Source organism: Schistocerca cancellata, chromosome 4 (assembly GCF_023864275.1).
Source record: "Schistocerca cancellata isolate TAMUIC-IGC-003103 chromosome 4, iqSchCanc2.1, whole genome shotgun sequence".
NCBI classification, from domain to species: Eukaryota; Metazoa; Arthropoda; class Insecta; order Orthoptera; family Acrididae; genus Schistocerca; species Schistocerca cancellata.
This window is the reverse complement of record NC_064629.1, coordinates 758194641-758208918: the sequence shown is the minus strand read 5'-3', so window position 1 is coordinate 758208918 and position 14278 is coordinate 758194641.

Sequence of the window (14278 nt, the reverse complement as noted above, 5' to 3'; positions counted from 1 at the left end):
ATCGACCAGCCGAAATGGGGCACTCCAGACATAGGATGGAGTTACACTTAATAACCTATCTGTCCTCTCGGGCGCTAGTCGTATCTGGTCTTTGAGTTTCCTGTATGGAGCACAGTATGGCGCTCGCCAACCCTTTGATTCGATATTCGCGTGATAGTCGCGCGACCTGAACTGTGCGAACAGCAGCGTCGGGGAACGACGAACCACTCTCTGTACAGGTAACAATCCTGCTGCTCTCGAATTTCGACACGTACAAGTAGACGTTTCTCCTTTTTCACGGGACATAACACGATCTTCTAAAAAAACAAACACCATTCAAATACAATATCTGAATGAGAAATCCGCATCAGAAGCTTTCGTTACATACAAAATTTAGATGACGTTATTCCTACGTAATTTGTTCACATGCTCTGAAATGCTAATCATTTTCATATCCGAGCGTGTAGTACACTTGATGTCAATTTAATGTTCGTTTCAAGGCACCTTCATTGTATTCAGATGTTAACACGCTACAAGTGTACTTCCTCCTCTCAAGTAATAGGAACACTACTGCAGGGGAAGTAAAGTTAGCTTGCCACCATGTGAAAAGAGAAAAGCAATAGTAAATGTAACACAAGTAATAAACGTTTTATGTTCTTTACAGGCGACTGTCCGAAAAAGGAAACAACCGTCTCGCAAGTGAGTGAACTGTCAAGTGACCAAAACCCATGTTTGTCCAGTAGGATATACGACTCTAAAACTGGAAAACATTTACATGTATCTCACTGTGCAGCAAAGATGAATCCGACATTGTGTTTGCAGAGGGAAGGGATGATGTCTGGTTGAGAAATATCGTTATGGCTGTTACAGATCTCCTGCATGACTTCCCTGAAATAGAGGTTATAATTCAGAGCATCCTAAATTTCCATCAGAAGTAATCTTCTATGGTGACTTATTTATTTATTTAACTTGGCAAGATTAGGGCCGTCATCTCTTAGATCTAACCTATCATTCTACAGACTTTGAGGTCTGGGATTTTTTTTATTCTGGTATAAGAAACATATCCACAAAGCCGGTAAAGAAAATTTAGTTACACCCTGAGGCAGCTGAGACAGAAAATCCCTGATGTATCCAGAATGAATAAATACATCAACGTGCGGTTTTCGCCAGGTTGTAGCCGACAGTATGGCGAATTTCCTGAGTTTCACAAGTAATTTTTACTGTTTATAGTCGCCGAATTACGATATGACTTAGATTTTTCCTAATGAAACTACATAATTTTTTCTGTGGACCTGAAAGAAGCTTCCAAGACAGCTTCAGTGACATAACATGTGTGGGAATTGGTGAAATGGAATCAAAATAACAGCGCCGCAAACCACTGTCTCGCCGTCAGGAGAAGAGGCTCCACAAACCTGTGCCCTATTACAGAAAATGTAAGCAAACACATAAATCAAGTATGACTCTTGTTTCTATACCTGTGCGCTTGAATCCCATCAGTCTGTTCTGCTGTTGCAGCAACCAGATAACTTGCTCATAATGCTGTTGAGACATTCACAGTGTGTAAGACAGCTGAAAATGTGAATACCGCTAACGGCGAATGTCGCCAAACTATAAGAGCAGCGGTGCGGTTGTACGCAGATGGGTCTCGAGATCGTGCCAAGCACTCACGATCTGTCTTTGCAAACAATATAGAAAATAATTTAGACATTGGAAGAGTGGAGAATACATACCGAAAGTAACAAGAAGAGCAGCTGATGAAAGGAACGAAACAAACATTTTAGCAGCAGTTAAACAAAAGTTAAACAACAAGTCGGGTGATGCTGAGGGAATTAGATTAGGAAATGAGACACTTAATGTAGTAAAGGAGTTTTGCTATTTGGGGAGCAAAATAACTGATGATGGTCGAAGTAGAGAGCTTATAAAATGTAGACTGGCAATGGCAAGGAAAGCTTTTTTTGAAGAAGAAAAATTTGTTAACATCGAGTATAGATTTAAGAGTCAGGAAGTCATTTCTGAAAGTATTTGTATGGAGTGTAGCCATGTATGGAAGTGAAACATGGACGATAAATAGTTTGGACGAGAAGAGAATAGAAGCTTTCGAAATGTGGTGCTACAGAAGAATGCTGAAGATTAGATGGGTAGATCACATAACTAATGAGGAAGTATTGAATAGGATTGGGGAGAAGAGAAGTCCTTCTCAGACACACAACCGAAGGCCATCCTAGAGAATGGCCTCACGGTAAGTGAGGTCTCCTCGTCAGGGTGATTAAATTAGGCAATTAAATAATACACGTACTGTTTGGGTGGTCTACCGAGTTTAGGACTGGGGACGGTGGGTGGGTTTTGCGTGTTAAATACATTCATCTACTACATGTTGCCGTATAAAGCGAGTGACCTTGAAGCGGACTTAGTCTCTGGCGCTGCAGCAACACAACACGAGCTCTACTATTACTTAGCTCGTGTTGCTGGAAGACCAGAAGAAGGGATCGGTTGGTAGGACATTTTCTGAGGCATCAAGGGATCACCAATTTAGTATTGGAGGGCAGCGTGGAGGGTAAAAATCGTAGAGGAGACCAAGAGATGAATACACTAGGCAGATTCAGAAGGATGTAGGTTGTAGTAGGTACTGGGAGATGAAGAAGCTTGCACAGGATAGAGTAGCATGGAGAGCTGCATCAAACCAGTCTCAGGACTGAAGACCACAACAACAACAACAAAATGCAAATATCACTAAGTGGCATCTGGGAAGTACGAGAGGAATCAACCGAGGAGTGTTCTGCAAAAACTACATTCAGTTGCCTTTCATCCCCTTCACGTTTCGCTGGGTCTAAAGCTTCAAGCTAATGACTTTCAACTTTGGGTACATTTCTCTGAATGTTATCGATGAAAAGGGCAAAGTGATGCGGCAAAATTTCGCCGGAAGAAGCATCTTTAACAAATCATGGGCAAGTCAGCCTCCGCAATGTGCAATAGTCTTCAGTTGAAAATCCACGCCGACTCAATGAAGTGAATAAAAACAACGTTCTTGGTCTGTTAACGTTTAGCACGGCTTTCTCAAGCCCCGTATCACTGGTCCCTGTATTATTGATGGGAATCTAAATACACTCGTGTATCTCGAGTTGCTAAGATATGCTGCTGACACAGTAATCGGAAGACATCCCACTGGTCATAAGGCAGTCAGTCTGGTACCATCATGAAGGATATCCCTTCCATTCCGCATATGTAATGACAGATCCTCTAAAGAGAACATCTGCAGAACTAGGAAACGCAAAAGATCTGCACACTCATCAGATTTAACACTTCTATACTTTTACCTGTGGCGAAAATTAAAACATGAGGTCCATTAAGAAACAGCATCGACTTGCGAAGACATGAAATGCCTTATAGCATGGGCCTGTGCTGCGGCTAACGCCAGATGAAATTCAACGTGCAGTGTTCTTTCTCGATTATCACTGCATGGCGTGTAGCATTGCTCGATGTCAACATTTTGAGCACTGGGTATGACAGCCGTGGTAATAAACGCACGGACCATACCTGAGTAGCGTGCTTGCTCACATTTAGTATAATTGGGCAGACGTTTCTGGAATCTCTTCCCCTGACGGCGGGACAGTTGGTTGACCGTGTTTGATCAAGTTGTGGGGCGGCGGGTGGAAATGAAATTGCTGTATAATGTTTAGTTTGTAATGTACTGTAGATGCAGAAAGGATGCATTTCCCGCCCGATGCACCATATGTGGGGCGGCGGGTGGAATAATTATTGTTATTCAAATGTAGAATGTCATGTAATGCACAAAAGATGCAATTCCCTGCCGTTTAACCATATGTGGGGCGGCGGGTGGAATTATGTTGTTTAAAATGTTCCTATTATTTATGTATGCTGTCTTTTACCGTTCTCAACACTGGCTCTCTAACTACAATATTGGCAACCAGAAAGTGTAGAAGTTACAGAACAACCTACTCCCTACAGAATTCATTGGTTTCAGAAAATTTTCGTATTGGAAAGAAGAGGTTGAAATTTTAGTAGATAGGAAAGATGAAGAGTGAGTGAGACCTGAAATGGAAAGAAGATATCACACAGCTGGGACTGCATAGCTGCCACACTGTGTAGAGGTTACAGAACAACCTATTCCCTACAGAATTCATTCACTACCTATGAACTTCTTTGGGTCGATCACATTCCTGAGACCGAATAGCTTTTTACTCTTAGGGTACTCTAGCCTATATGCATTGGCATATGGTTTTCCTATAATCCTGAAAGGTCCTTGGTATACGAACATGAATTTCTTTGTTTCTGCATTTATTTTCTTTGATTTTTCCTTGGTTTTGACAAGGGCTAACTGACCTATTTCAAAACTGGTAGGTACAGCTTTTGTGTCATGACGCTTCTTCCTTTCCAATGCTCTTTTTCTTATATTTGCCCTAGCCTTTAACTTCTTCTCGTCTGTGGATATTTGCGTTAGAATAGGGAATTCTACCATATCTGTAATCACATTGTGCGGTTCTTGGCCAAACATCAATTCACAAGGCGCAAAACCAGTTGCATCATGCCTTAAGTTGTAAATTACATTCTCAAAATACTTCATGTGCTCTGCCCAACTTGAGTGTTTCCGAGCACAATAAGTCCTGCAAAGCCTACTCAATTCTCTCATAATACCTTCACTCATATTTCCTTGGGGGAAATATGCAGATATTTTCATATGTTTCACTCCGGCCTTATCTAGACATTCCTTAAATCTATCAGAAGTAAATTAAGGCCCATTGTCTGACAGCAAATTCTTCGGAACGCCAACGTTCTCGAAGAAATCTTTTTCCAACTTTTCTACCAACGTTTTTGCATTTGCTCTTTTAATTGGGTATAGCTCAACATATTTACTAAATCCATCCACAACAACAAAAACATGGGTGCAACCACCTCTCGAAGCAGGAAGAGGGCCAAACAAATCACAAGCCAGTTATTCTAGGGTTTCAGTTGGCTCTACTGAATGCATATCCCCTTGTATTCTGGTGTTAGCAGCACGGACTTTCTGGCACACTACACAAGATGCTAGACGCTTGGCAACACGGCGGTACATGTTGTCAAACACAACCTTCTCTTTTAATTTTGCAATGCACTTCTTTGCACCGTAGTGCCCATACCTCAGGTGTACATAGTCGATTAGTAAGTCTACATGTTGTGAGGGAAAGCACAGCTTCCACTCAGAAACACCTACCTTTTTCCTCCTAAACAGAATACCTTTATGCAGACAATAGTATTGCGAAACCTTCGCATTTCCTAAATAGCTCTTCACTAATTTCAGCTGGTCATCTGCAGTCTCAAGTTCTTAATCACTCTCTTTAATGCACTTTCTTCCTTTACTTCGTGCAACGCAAACATTCGTACTTCACTCTGGTCTGTTGCTATAATTCCCGCGTCAACACAGAGCTATGCACTTCTAGATAACCCATCAGCTACCAGATTGTCTTTCCCTTGAATATATCTAACCTCAAGGTCAAACTGCTGGAGATACAATGACCATCTTACCAAACGAGCATTCCTCAACTTACAGGTCTTTAAAAAGGTCAACGCCTTCTCGTCACTGTAAACAATTATCTTGTGACCCAATAGATACTGCTCAAACTTCTGTACCCCAAATACAATTGCCAATGCTTCCAGTTCTGAGATGCCATAATTTCTCTCTGCTGCCTGTAAAGATCGACTTGCGAAAGCTATAGTCTTGTGCACTTCTTGTTCGTTCTCTATTTCTACTTGGAATATCTCCACTGCTCTACCATAGCCACTAGCATCAACAGACATACAGAATGGTTTTTCAAAATCAGATGATGTAAAATAGGACTATTAATTAAAGATTGTTTAAGCACCTCGAACGCCTGTTGACATTCTGCTGTCCAAACCCAAGCGGTATTCTTTTTCAGCAGGAGGTGAAGACAAGGCGCATTAAAAGCCTGATCACTAACAAAACGCCTATAGAAGACGAAAAGACCGAACATCGATCTCAACTGCTTCTTATTTCTGGGAGCCTCACATTTTTCAATGACTGCTAGCTTGCCTGGGTCAGGCAGAATACCTTTTCCACTTATCATATATCCCAAGAAACCTATTTCCTCTTTAAAGCACTCTGTCTTTTCAATCTTTAGTTTCATGCCACATCTCTCAATAGCCTCTAACACTTCCTCTAATAAAACTGTGTGTTCTTCCCAGATAGGAACAGCTATTAACAGATAATCTACGTAGACTGTTATTTTATAACTTAAGGCTGGTCCTAAAACATGGCACGTCACACGTACGAAGGCACAAACAGAGATATTAAGTCCGAAAGGTACCACATGGTATTGGTAACAAACTCCTTCGTACAAGAAAGCTGTGTACTTCCTTGAACTTTCCGCCAGTGGCAAATTCCAATATCCACACGTGATGTCCATAGAAGTTAAGAATTTTACTCCCCGGAACTTTTGCAATAACTCGTCCATGTTCTGCGGTCTATCACTTTCCCTAACCACTATTTCATTAAACCAACGAGCGTCCAAGACCAATCTGACACTCCCGTCTCTTTTTGGTACAACAACAAGAGGATTATTGTACTCACTGACCGCTTTTTCAATCACACCCCACTATAGCATTCTCTGTATCTCCTTTCGAACCGCCTCCTTCCTAGCTACATGTATTTGGTATGGCTTCCTGAAAAACACTTGGCCAGGTTTCACCTTTAATTGACATTCATAACCTTTGATCACGCCAGGTCTATTTGAAAATACCTTATGATGCCTTTTTAAAACCTGTCTCAGTTCTTCCTTCTGATTAGCTGAAATTTTATCGATTTCCTGCAATTTAGCTTCTATTTTGTCCTAAATAATTGCTTCTTCTTCTTCTGTGTTTAGCTTACTTTTACTAAAATTAACACCTTCGTCCCAATATCCCCTATTTTTGAGAACTCGTATAGGCAGCTCCCAAGTTTCATCATTAGTTACTACACGTTTATCAATAAAAGGTACCGTAATTACTCCAGTTATCGGCAAGACCATTTTTACTGGCTTCTTTCAAAGTCAACAACACTCTGATATTTTGACAAGAAATCTATGCCAATTAAAACCTCAATACTGAGATTATTTACAATTAAGCAGGGATGATCAATTAAATTACCATTAATGTTAAAGGGCAGCAAAGCTTCTTGCTTTACCGTTTTTGACACCTTGCCAGTAGCACCAATTATTCTTAGTCCTGATACCCTCATTACTGTAAGCTTGTCTTTACCAGGTAATGCATGAAAGAAGGACTGAGATATCGCACTCACCTCACTTCCACTGTCTAAGAGACAACGTACGTTGATACCCGACATATTCACAATTATTATAGGGTGGCTTATTCTAGTTTGTACAGGTGGTTCCTCAAACTCATCCAATAGTTCCTTTTGGATTTGTCTCCAACTAAAGTGATCTACATCTGTCTTCATTACATTTAGGTCAAAGTGTGTAGGGGTTTCCTGAATTACATTTTCAGTTGCCTTTTCCAGTCGGTCTATTAATTTCAAATCGAAACACCGCACGACATCATTACATTTAGTTTGCTGAACATGACCCAAATTACTGTAGTCTGAGCGATTCTGCGCCTCCAGACCGGGCATAACACTAGTTACAGCTAAACCACTTTTATTATTATCGTCGGGTTCCTTCTCAGGTGACAACTGGTCACAGCTACCGGGTTCATCGACCCCCAACAGACTATACTCTACATTCTCACTTACCTCCTGTCCTAAATCTATTAGTACAGTATCAACATCCTGCACAGGCACTTTAGATAAGAGCGCATCATCCTCATCGTAAATATAAGCATGAATTTCTTCTGCTTCTTCACCTGACAATTCAGTATTTTGTAGCTCCTCCCTACCGTCACACTGCTGCGCCTTCTCTTTCTCTTGCCACTTAGAAAGCGTTTCTAACACGGTATCTATCAAATACTGTGAGTGATCTAATATCTCTACTGTATCCTTAGATGCTACCGACCCTTCATCCACATGTTCAGTTTGAGTATTCTGATCTGTCTTATCAATTACTGTAATTACTGGCTTAGGAAAAGTAACCGCCTGGTGAGTGCCAGTGTCCTCATAGACGGGAACTAGTTTTCCTGCCTCGGCCTACTACTGTTTCCTTTATTTACATTATGGTTAACTGGCACAGCATTGCTTTCCGCACTGTTGTTTACCTGCATAATTTTGTTCGGAACAAAATTATTATCATTTGGATGCCATTGTTGGTTCTGATACTTATTTCTCCAATTCCTGCCTCTCTTAGGATGGCGAACACCTACTGTTCTGATGTTTACATTGCCATTCTGCTCGTTCTTAAAATTACTACTAGTGTTATTAACATTTCTGTTATCACGTGCTTGCTCCTCGTTGGCAGCAACACGTTCTACACGTTCCAAATACTCAATGAAACGATCCAAATTGTCTCTAGGGGCAGATATAATTCTAGTTTGCCAATACCATGGCAGTTTGGCGTCAAGACCTAGTATTTTCATTTCAGGTTTTAGCTTTTCGGCCAAATGTGACAAACGTGAGATCCATGAACTGGCAAACTCTTTAATAGTTTCCTTGCCTGCATTGAAGCGTTTTCCACTCCAAAATTCTCTCAACACTTCATTTTGCTTATTACTAGACCAATACTCATTAATGAAAGCTGTTTTAAATTCCGCTAATGTTTTACACGTCAACATAACATCAGCTGACCAACGCATGGCGTCACCTGCTAAATGGCTTCTAATAAATGAGATTTTCTCTCGTTCAGACCAAGTTGGTGGAATCACATCTTCAAAATCGTTCCAGAAATCTAGCGGGTGTATATTTTTATCTGGATCGAACCGCAAGAACTGCCAACACCCGATAAAAGTGGCATTTGCAGCTACAACTTGTTGTATACTACCATTACCAGAAGTTACTGAAGCTACTTTACTCTCAATGTTAGCAATTTTAGTTCTAATATTTTCTACTCTCATTTCAACATTATCTACTCTTTGCACAATATGAGTAGTCTCAGTTTTGATTGCATCTACTTCTGCTTGACATATGTTTACTTTTATATTAACATCTTTAAACCTATCTGAGCACAGTTCAGATTCCGCCTCGATCTTTTCTGTTAACTTGTGCTCCAGCTTCGCATCTTCCATTTGGAATTCTCTGCGAACCTCAGCAACTTCGGATTTTACTGTTTTATACATTTCTGAAAATTGTTGAGCAACCTTTTTCTTAATGTCCTCATGGTTGTGATCAATTTTATAATTCAGACTGTCCAGATCCTCTTTCAACTTACTGCAACTAGCCTTGAAGGAAGTTTCTAATTCAGCTTTATTGGATTCTAATTTATTATCCACTGCCTCAAACCGTTTATTAAAATTGGTTTGGCTGGCCACAATCTCAAAATTTAAGTCAGCATTACTGGTGGCTATTGCTTGTAACATAACATTTAAATCAATAGCCCCAGTATCTTTGGGTTGCTCACTAGGTGGCTTTTTATCACACTCAGGTGACGAAAAACTAGCTCCAACACCAGAATTATCAAAACTAAATGAAACTTCTGATTGATCAGTCATATCTAACTTCTCCTGTTTAAACTCTACCACTTCTGATGGCTGTTTCGTTTTTAACTCATCAGATAAACTATCATCCAATAAATTAAAAATTTCTGATTTCTGCTTTACTACAGGGGTCTCTATTATTGAATCATTGCCCCTTCCCACACTACTGTCAGGAGACAATACTTCATATTTCACTTTAACATTACTACTTTCATGCATATTTACACTTGAACCGTTGTCTGGATTTACTGTTCCTTCAACAGACATAGGTTCTGATTTAAGTTTAACCTCGGTTTCTTCTGGCTGTTCCATCGCCGACAGTCTTTTAGCGCAGGTTAATAAAATTTTTAACAGCTTTTCACTTAACTTATTTCCTCCTGCACGACGTATGGCGTTGCCAGCGCGGCGTACCAGGATTACTGATGCGACGCGGCACGTTGAACTGCAGACGGCACTCCGACAGCTGCTGTGTGGCCCGCAACTGCAGGCGCGGCTCCGGTTGCTCCGGCGGACGACTGCTGTGAGGCGAAACAGGCTTCTCGCGATGCCGGCAGCGCCGCTAGACTCAGTGCCAGCTCCGTCAATCCTGATGCGTTGTTAATCCAATTGCGTCGTCCACATGCACACGTAACACTATCACTGTTCTATTACTCAGTTGCGTGTCGCATTTCACTTTCGAATCCGAATATTTAAAAATCACTTTCACTTTTACTCAGTTTGTTTCCCGGGCCGATGCACCATATGTGGGGCGGCTGGTTGGAATTATTTGTTGTATAAATGTAGTGTAGAATGTAATGTAACTGTAGAAACATTTTCCGGTCGTTTAACCATATGTGGGGCGGCGGGTGGAATTATGTTGTTTAAAATGTTCCTATTATTTATGTATGCTGTCTTTTGCCGTTCTCAACTCTGGATCTCTAACTACAATATTGGCAACCAGAAAGTAATTAGCAAAACGTGAAGCCTGTAATTAGAATTCCTAGTGCCCACTTCATCTGAGAAATACACTTATAGCTACAGCTTAAAGCTCTGAGGAATTAGGAGATTGTCTGGGATTCATAATCACAAACGATCCTGTAAAAACGTTCGCTATATTCTGAAAGTCACAGATAAAAAAAAAAAAAAAAGGAATCCACACAATCTGACTAACAGAGCAGTTCAGAGTCTAATGCGCTGATGCAACTATAACTGTCCAAATTAAATGTTTAAGTGAATGCTCTCCATAATTTGATGATAATGTTCATCAAACGCCACGCTAAATAATGGTAGAATGTTTGTCCCGTGGCGGCACGTGAAAATACGACATACGCAAACTGAAGATAGATCATTAAAGTCATCCCAGAATCAACACTTCACTCGAAAACGATTTCATGGTTACGCGTATCCCGAGTAACTTAGTACGGCATCCAGGCTGTTTATAGCAATGATACCGACGCGACGCGACACCCGACACAGATGGTGTGCTATTCAGCGTCTGGAGAGAACTGGGGCCTTTCTTCCTTTTTTTTTTTTTTTTTTTTTTTTTTTTTTTTTAAATGGACTTGTAGTCCGAGGTGCGCGCAGCGTTCTTATATATAAAGCCGCGGTTGCGGACGGCTAAGGGAACGCCTGATCAAATCGGCTCTCCCAACTAGGCGCTGGGCTAGTAATGCACCACTTTGAGTTATTGAATAAATCATCGCTTCCTTTGCTGATGGCCGATGAAGCTCTCAATTTAAATGTGAATTCAGCACACAGGTAAGTAATCATAATAAAAGTCTGACGTGGCTAAGTCAAATATTTTGGGCGAGAGAATTAATTTAATTACACTACACGCAGTAGACGAGCTCTGAACTTGCCCTTTGGAGATACGCCATCGCTATAGTTTTATAGTTATTCAGTTAAAACTTCTCACATCTTTATGATTATAGCGGATCTCCATTCTACTTACATATAAACATCCTAGCCTTATTTATTAGCCTACTTAATCTATCTTGCTTCCTTAATTTTTAAGACAAAAACCAAAAAATTATGAATTTCAACAAAAACCTTAATTTGTGAGATCCAGAAGACTGTTTCTACTAAATTATTATGAAAAAGGAATCTAAATATAAATTTTTAAGTCTCTAGCTCTTTTCTGTTGCGCCAATGATTTTTACAGAAAAATGCCCAAATTTCAAAAATGGTTAAAGTTATTGAACTGACATTCAACACATATTGATTTAGTATTACTCCTGACATGCTAGAAACGTTTCAGGTTATTTACTTGATTTTAAAAGTATTGCGCAACATTTATGACGTCAGAGCTAGTTACAGCGGACTAGGCTGGCACACAATGGAAAGACTGATGAGAATTTTATACGGCGTGAGTAGGCTGCTTCCCTACAAAGTGTCGTATATTTATGCAGGCGAACTTCTCTTAGAAGATTGTTTCAAATGCCACAGAAAAAATATATACACTTGAGAGGCAAAGAAACTAGTACAGCCGCCAAATATCGTGTAGGACCCCCGCGAGCACGCAGATCTGTCATAGCATGACGTGACATGGACTCGACTAATGTCTGAAGTAGTGCTGGAGGGAACTGACACCATGAATCCTGCAGGGCTGTCCATAAATCCTTCAGAGTATGACGGGGTGGAGATCACTTCTAACAGCAAGTTCCAGGCATCCCAGATATGCTCAATAATGTTCACGTCTGGGGAGTTTGGTGGCCTGAGTAAGTGATCAAACTCGGAAGAGTGATCCTGGGGCCACTCTGTAGCAATTCCAGACATGTAGGATGTCGCATTGTCCTGCTGGAATTGCCCAAGTCCGTCAGAATGCACAACGGACATAAATGGGTGCAGGTGATCAGAAAGGACGCTTACGTACGTGTCACTTGTCAGAGTCGTATCAAGACGTATCAGAGGTCCCATATCACTCCAACAGCACACGCCCCACACCAGTACAGAGCCTCCACCACGTTGAACAGTCGCTTGCTGAATGCATGATCCTTAGATTCATGAGCTCGTCTCCGTACCCATACACGTCTATAGAATTTGAAACGAGACTCGTCCGACCAGGCCACGTGTTTCCACTCATCAACAGTCCAATGTTGGCGTTGACGGGCCCTGAAGTTGCATAGAGCCTTGTGTCAGGCAATCAACAAGAGTGCACGAGTGGACCTTCGGTTCCTAAAGCCCATATCGATGATGTTTCGTTGACACTTGCTGATGGCCCAGCATTGAAATCTGCAGCAATCTGCGGAAGGGTTGCACTTCTGTCACGTTGAACGATTCTCTTCATTCATCGTTGGTGCCGTTCTTGCTGGATCCTTTTCCGGCCGCAGCGATGTCGGAGATTTGATGTTTTATGTGATTCCTGATATTCAGGGCACACTCCTGAAATGGTCGTACGGGTAAATCCCCTCGGAGATGCTGCGTCCCACCGCTCGTGCGCCAACTATAACACAACGTTCAAACTCAGTTAAATCTTGATAACCTGCCATTGTAGCAGCGTAACCGATCTAACAAGTGCGCCAAACACTTGTTATCTTATGTAGGCGTTGCAGACCGCAGCGCCATATTCTGCCTGTTTACATATCTCTGTATTTTACTACTCATGCCGATACCAGTTTCTTTGGCGCTTCATTGTAGTTAAATTAGGAAAAAACGAAGTCGGTCTCGTAATTCGGAGACTGTAAACGATAAAAATTGCGATATTCGCCGTACTGTCTGCTACACCATGAGTAAAACCACATCTCGATATATTTTTTCATTCTCGATATATTTTGGGGTAGCCTTTCTTGGCTGCTTCAACCTGTATACAGGGTGTCTCAGAAATGTTGCAACAAACTTCGTTTAGTTGCGGAGGGTAATTTGAGGAACAAACCGAGAATAAAATTGTTTTATTATAGATAATATCGTTCCAGATTATACAGGGTGAGTCACCTTACGTTACCGCTGGATATATTTCGTAAACCACATCAAATACTGACGAACCGATTCCACAGACCGAGCGTGAGGAGAGGGGCTAGTATAATTCTTTAATAGAAACCATAAAAAAAATGCACGGAAGTATGTTTTTTAACACAAACCTACGTTTTTTTAAATGGAACCCCGTTAGTTTTGTTAGCACATCTGAACATATAAACAAATACGTAATCAGTGCCGTTTGTTGTATTGTAAAATGTTAATTACATCCGGAGATATTGTAACCTAAAGTTGACGCTTGAGTACCACTCTTCCGCTGTTCGATCGTGTGTATCGGAGAGCACCGAATTACGTAGGGATCCAAAGGGAACGGTGATGGACCTTAGGTACAGAATAGACTGGAACAGCACATTACGTCCACATGATAACACCTTTTTTTGGTCTTTTTCACTGACGCACATGTACATTACCATGAGGGGTGAGGTACACGTACACACGTGGTTTCCGTTTTCAATTACGGAGTGGAATAGAGTGTGTCCCGACATGTCAGGCCAATAGATGTTCAATGTGGTGACCATCATTTACTGCACACAATTGCAATCTCTGGCGTAATGAATGTCGTACACGCCGCAGTACATCTGGTGTAATGTCACCGCAGGCTGCCACAATACGTTGTTTCATATCCTCTGGGGTTGTAGGCACATCACGGTACACATTCTCCTTTAACGTACCCCACAGAAAGAAGACCAGAGGTGTAAGATCAGGAGAACGGACTGGCCAATTTATGCGTCCTCCACGTCCAATGAAACGCCCGTCGAACATCCTGTCAAGGGTCAGCCTA